Source organism: Alligator mississippiensis, chromosome 1 (genome assembly GCF_030867095.1).
Source record: "Alligator mississippiensis isolate rAllMis1 chromosome 1, rAllMis1, whole genome shotgun sequence".
NCBI lineage: Eukaryota > Metazoa > Chordata > Crocodylia > Alligatoridae > Alligator > Alligator mississippiensis.
Genome location: NC_081824.1, coordinates 375,613,476 through 375,620,411, shown reverse-complemented (window position 1 = coordinate 375,620,411; position 6,936 = coordinate 375,613,476).

Genomic DNA, 6,936 nt, shown 5'->3' with positions numbered 1-6,936 from the left:
TCCAGCCTCGAGCCCGGACACTGTGTTTCCCGCAGCTGCTGAGGGAGCCTCTGGTGCACAACTCAGCCCTGTGGGGCTCCGTGCCGAGCCTGGCCTCTGCCAGCCTCACGGCCACCCTTATCCAGGCGCGTGTCCTCCGCCTGCACCGGTGGGCCGGGCACTCTGTTGCGGCTCCCCATGCCTCCCGATAGTGACACGGGTTGTCCCTTTGCTTCTCTATCGCGTAGAAGCTTGTATGCCTGGGTGGTCTGTGTCCGCCATGCTCAGGTGCTGGCGGGACGCCCCGATACACCGTGGCGACGGCGCCTGGGGCCACCGGCTTCCCCACCGGCCCACCCGGCGTGGCGCACATTGTATAAGCCGCCGACCGCCAAGAAGACTGGCGACCTGCAGTGGCGGTTGCTGCACGGCATCCTAGCCACTGGCTCGTTTGCGTCCCACTTTGACCCAGCCGCTTCGACGGCCTGCCCCTTCTGCCCTGGGGGCGTGGAGGAGGATCTCTTTCACGCCTTCCTGGACTGTCCCCGCCTGCGGCCGCTCTTTGCCACCCTCGAGCTGCCGCTGCGGGCGCTGGGCAGGAGCCTCTCAGAGACCACCTACATATGCTCCTACCCGTACCGGGCGGCCGAGCGGGGCGCCATCTGCCTGGCCAACTTTTTGCTGGGCCAGGCCAAGATGGCCGTCCTCAAGAGCCGCCGTAACCGGCTTGCCGGCACCGGCTCAGACGATGCCCCGCGGCTCTTTGGCCTCCTAGTGCGGGCGCGCCTCTCGCTGGAGTTTGAGCACGCTGTGCTCCGGCGGGGGGTGCCCGCCTTTGAGGCACTCTGGGCCCTTGAGGGAGCGCTGTGCCACGTGGAGGACGGCCGTCTCAAATACGCGCTCTGATGTCGTGACCGGTCTGGGCGACCGGGCAGGTGCGGTGGCGGACTGTGGCTTCCGGCTTGTGCCGTGCCCTGGGCCCTCACCAGGCTGCTGTTGTTTATTTTCTCGGGGTGAGAAGTTGAAGGGTTTTGTACGTGTACTATGGGACAGGGAAGGGTGGAATTGTTCGTTTCTCGAGGGCTATATATATAAATAGCATGTTAGACACGATGTGTATTACTGCGAAGGTGTTTGTCACGGTGTGATGTTCTGAACGTCCGGGAATGGTTTCTCTTTGGTGTGGTTTGATGGTTTTTTTGCTTTCTGTACCTGATCTTTTGTGAAATAAAGTTGTCAAAAGTCAAAAGTCAAAGTCCTTCCTTCCTTCCGCTTTGGACGCTTCGGACCAGGCTCGCTTGGAGCTGCGTGGGGCGATCCCGAGCGTAAGACTCCCCGGCTTCCTATCTCTTTTCTTGCTTCACTCCCACCTGTCTAAAGGTCTCTAGCCTCTGTTTATTTCGCTTTCTGACTCTTTTCTTGCTTTTTTGCAGCTTTTACCCCCACTTTTCTCTCCTCTCTCTTCCCTCCCCCTCTGCTTCCGGTTTCTTTGTCTGTGAGACGCTTCTCGCAGCCTTCTCTTTTACTGTCTCTTTCCCTCTCTTTCTCTTTTTTCTGTCTGCTTGTTACGGGGAGTTACCTTTTCCATTAGCCTGCCTTCCAGAGGTGCTCTTAATTAACCCTCCATCCCCCCCTCACCCTTTAGTTTTCCTTTTCTTTTTTCTTTTTGCTGTTTTAACCCCCCCCCTCCTTCCCCTGCCGCTTTTTTCCCCCCCCACCCTCCTCCCCCTTTGTGGGGAGCTCTCTATTATCATTTGCCGCTTGAGGGGTGCTTTTTTCTTCTTCCCCCCCTCTTTTTTTGTTCTATCCACGCTTTTTTTTTTTTTCACCCCCCAAATCCCTCCCTCCCTTTCAGTGGCTTATCTTCACTTTCTGTTTTGGCCGCATTCCCGGGAGCTTGGCCTTGAGCTCCTGTGTTTAAGTTTTCTTTTCATTCCCTTAGTTTTTTTTGCTTTGCAGTTTAACCCTGTCCTAGTGAGGATGGCTGCTCCTACACCTGGCAGTTGGCATGAGGATGTCTCTCGGGACCTCCCGCTGACGCATGGCCTGAGGGTTCATGCCCCTCTCCATGTGGGGCTTGAGGTTTGCATGGAGGCTCTGGCTGCGCTCCTGGGATGGCGTACGATCCGCTATGCGGGTCGTGTGAACACGGTCCCGATGATTTATTTGAGCACGCCTGCCTTGGTTGACAGGGTGTGTGCGGAGGGCCTAGACATTGCGGGCATCCACTACCCTGTCACGCCCCTAGAGACTCAGGCAGTGAGGGTGGTGATCTCTAACATCCCACCACATGTTTCTGACCGGGAGCTGGCCAGGGGACTCGAGGCCTATGGAGTTCTTACGAGTCCTTTTCACCGGCTGCCGATGGGAAGCAAGGACCCTCAGCGGAAGCATGTCCTGTCTTTTCGGAGGCAGGTCTTTATGCTCCTCAAGGAGGGCCCCCAGTCTCTACCTCGCTCCCTGAGCTTCACGCTCGAGGGTCGGAGGTATATTATTTATTTGTCTGTGGGAGAGACTACGTGTTTTAAGTGCTGCGGCTCCTCCCACCTGGCTGCTCAGCGCCCTCAGGGCAAGGCGGCCGGACCATCGCCACCTGCGGCAGCGCTGAGAGACGGCGTGTCGACTTCTGGGACACGCGGCAGGCCCAGGGAGGCAGGGAGCTCTTCCTCCCAGCCTCCTTCCAGCCCTACTCCATCTCAGGGGACGGGGGGCTCTGGTGTGAAACCATCGTCCAGTGGAGAGGCTGGTGCTACTACCCAGGCCCCGCCGCCGCCTCCCCCGTCTGTGGCACCCACTGCCCTCAGTGCGGGGGCTCCGCCGGCTGGGGGGGCAGGGCAGTCTGGCCCGTCCCCAGCACAGGGACAGCTGCCCACTACCACCAAGAAGAAGAAGAAGGAGGACAAAGAGAGGAAGATGAAGGGGGCCTCTCAGGATGCCCTATCCCTGTCAGGACCCTCCTCGGCCAGTGCCGAGGGACCCCCCACCAGAGAGCCTGGCCCCACTCTGGCTGCCATACCACCCACCCCGTTGGATGTAGCCATCGGCGGGGCAGACTTAGCGGAGGGGGAGGGGGCTTCAGGGGTCCCTCTCCCCTCGCCTGTCCCCCAGCCTCCGGAGTCGGGCGGCGGCGGGGATGGTGGCGAATGCCTCTCTTCTGGTGGCCTGGCCTCGGGGGTGGCGGGAGAGTCTGCTACCCCCTTGGTCATGCCCCAGCCTGGCGGATCAGATGGAGAAGTTGACGAGATGGAGGTCCAGCTCACTGAGTCTCGCAAGAGGCGTCGTGAGCGGGATGCCCTCTCCCCCCCCAGGAAGACAGGGAATGCCCTCGTGGAGCCGGTCCTTGACTCGGACGATGAGAGGCGGCTGATGTGTCTAGACATCGAGGGTGTCGGTGCTGCGGTTGCGGACGAGCTCCCGCCGGGGGTGCGGACTCGACGCTCTTCCTTAGGCAACATCCACCCCAAGCTGGCGGAGCCCCCCTGGGTCCCTCCAGACTATGGGGGACTCCTGTCCTTCTTGAAGTTAACTAAGGGGCAGAGGAACGTAGCGGGACGCATCACTCAGTGGTGCGCAGACGCCAAAGTGTTTGTTAAGGGTGCCAGGGCAGCTGCCAAGCTCATGCAGCGGGATCTGGGCACACGCCAGATGGCTTACCGTTTGGATAAGCTTGCCCAGAGGGTGAGAGTTGAGTGGGACTTGGGCGGGTCCCTCGACTAGAGTAGGGCACAGTAGGCCTTCCTTGACCTGTCTGTACTGCCTTGCTCTGCTCTTGGGTGCTCATTCTTCCACCTGTACCTTGCTTTGCCCTTCCTCTCCCACACCCACATCCATGGCAGCCACAATCATTGGCACCTTCAACATCAACGGCTGTCGAGACTCGGGGAAGCGCGAAGCCGTCCTGGAGCTCCTGCAACAGAAGAGGCTGGCCGTCGCCTTCCTTCAAGAGACACACTCTGACAGATTCAACCAGGCGGCCTGGCGGGCTGCCTGGTGAGGACAGGTGTTCCTGAGTCATGGCACCAACCTTAGTGCTGGGGTCGCGACTCTCTTATCACCACAGCTGCAGCTTGACGCGGCGGTGCCGCGGGAGGTCATCCCCGGCCGCCTGCTGACCGTCCGCGTCACCCTCGCACAACACCGCCTGCTGCTCATCAACGTCTACGCGCCTTCCGATGGTCAGGAGAGGGTCATTTTCTTCGAGACGTTGGCTGCCCTCCTGCGCGACGCTAGCAAGGATGATGACCTGCTCCTCCTCGGTGGGGATTTCAACTGCACCACTGCCCCGCGCCTCGACCGCACAGGGCCTGAGCCCCTCCTTCACTCCGCTCGCAAGCTGCAATCTGCTTTGGAGGGGGCAGACCTCGTGGACATCTGGTGAGCCCTGCATCCAGATGCGCGCCAGTACACCTGGGCCAGGATGGGTGCCGGTGGTGTCACCATGGCTCGCCTCGACCGCCTTTATGTCACCAGGCACCACCTGCCACTCCTGCGCAGCAGCTGCATCGCTCCCTCGGGTCTGTCAGATCATGACCTAGCCTTCAGTGAACTGAGCCTGCTGGGGAAAGCCTGTGCGCGGGCACCTTATTGGTGTTTCAACGTCAGCCTGCTTCAGGACTCCTATTTCCGGGACTGCTTTGCCCACTTCTGGAGGAGGTGGGAGGCTGCGAGATCGAGCCACTCCTCCTGGAAGCTGTGGTGGGACGTGGGCAAGGTACAGATCCGAGCCTTTTGCCAGCAGTACACCCAGCGGGCCGTGAACGAGACGCGCCGACGTATCCGGGATTTGGAGGAGGACGTGGCGGAGCTCGAGGCTGCTCTGCTGGCCTCTGGCAGCGACGCTGTACTGAGTGAGAGCCTCCGGTTCCGCAGGAAATGTCTGCGCGACTTGGCGGAGAGCGCGGCCCGCGGCACGAGGATCCGCGCCCGTTGCCAGGAGCTGGCGGAAACTGACGCCCCGATCCGCTTCTTTTTCAACCTGGAGCGGCGGAGGGCAGCGAGCAAAGTCTTAGACCATGTCAAGACTCCTGAGGGCCGGGTCATTACAGAGCCTGGCGAAATACGCAAACATGCCGTCGCCTTCTATCGTGACCTGTTTGCGGCCGAGCCGTTGTGCCCCGAGGCCACGCGGGAACTCCACGAGGGCCTACCGCGTCTCGATGCCCTGGAGGACGGAGAGCTTGAGCGGGACTTGTCCCTGGAAGAGCTGGCGGCCACCACGGCCGGCCTTGCCTCCGGCAAAGCCCCGGGCCTCGATGGGTTGCCTGCTGAGTTTTACAAGACCTTCTGGCCTCTCCTCGGCCCCAGCCTCCTGCGCGTTTTCCAGGAGAGCCTCGCCGACAAGGTTTTGCCAATCAGCTGCCGCCGAGCGGTGCTGACCCTGCTGCCCAAGAAGGGAGACCTGGGCTACATGAAGAACTGGCGGCCAGTCTCCCTGCTGTGCGCGGACTATAAGATCCTGGCCAAAGCGTTGGCCACCCGCCTCCGCGCGGTCATGGCCTCTCTCACCGGGCCCGAGCAGAGCTACTGCGTGCTGGGCAGGACCATTCAAGACAACCTGTTCCTGCTGCGTGACCTACTCACGGCTAGCGAGCTCTTTGGCCTTGACATCGGCCTCATCTCTCTAGACCAGGAGAAGGCCTTTGACCGGGTGGGCCACGCCTATCTCTTCCGGACTCTGGAGGCCTTTGGTTTTGGGCCTCTCTTCACCGGGCCCTCCGGGTCTTGTACCGAGACATTTCCAGCCTGCTTAAGGTGAACGGTGTGCTGTGTGCTCCGTTCCCCGCACGCAGGGGCATTCATCAGGGGTGTCCGCTGTCGGGCATGCTCTACTCCCTGGCCATCGAGCCGCTGCTGCACACGCTGCGACGCCGCCTGAGTGGTGTGGCCCTGCCAGTGGCCACCGGCCCGTCCGCTAGGCCTCCTCTCCGGCTGTTGGCATATGCGGATGATGTCACCGTCTTCCTCAACACTCAGGAAGACGTGCGGGCCCTGGCGGATTGCCAGCGTGCCTATGAGCGCGCCTCCTCTGCCTGCATCAACTGGGCCAAGAGCGATACTTTGCTGCTTGGCGCATGGACTGGCACGCCCCCCCCCCGGACTTGCCGGGGGGACTCACATGGCGCCGCGAGGGCCTCAAGATCTTGGGTGTGTTCCTGGGGCCACCGACCTTCTTGGCGCACAACTGGGACGACCTTGAGGAGGGGGTGGAGGCCCGCCTGTAGCGGTGGTGCTGGCGCCTGCCCAGCCTTTCCTACCGGGGGCATGTCCTTGTCATCAACAACCTGGCGGCAGTGACCTTGTGGCACCGGTGCGCCGTGCTCGACCCCCCACCGGATCTCCTGGAGAGACTCCAGCGCAACCTGGTGGACTTCTTCTGGGATGGGCGCCACTGACTCCCACGAGCCGTCCTTCACCTGCCTGTTGCCGAGGGGGGCCAAGGTCTGGTTGACCTGGCCAGCAGGGTGGCGGCCTTCCGCCTGCAGGCCCTTCAGCGACTGCTTTACAGCGAGGAGCAGCTGCCATGGCAACAACTGGCGTGCCGGTTCCTGCAGAGGGTCAGTGCCCTTGGCTTTGACCGGGAACTCTTTTTGTTGACACCCACGCTCCTGAACTGGGCAGTGCTTCCAGCCTTTTATCGCAGCGTGGTACGAGCCTGGCAGGCCGCCTTCCACCTCCAGCCTCGAGCCCGGACACTGTGTTTCCCGCAGCTGCTGAGGGAGCCTCTGGTTCACAACTCAGCCCTGTGGGGCTCCGTGCCGAACCTGGCCTCTGCCAGCCTCACGGCCACCCTTATCCAGGCGCGTGTCCTCCGCCTGCACCATCTCCTGGATCCCGCTTGATCAGCCTGGCTCTCGCCCGAGGCGCTGGCAGCACGGCTGGGCGTGCGCTCCATCTGCACCATGGGTCATCTCCTGCGTGACATCCGCTCCGCCCTCCCGCCGATGGCAGCGGCCGCCT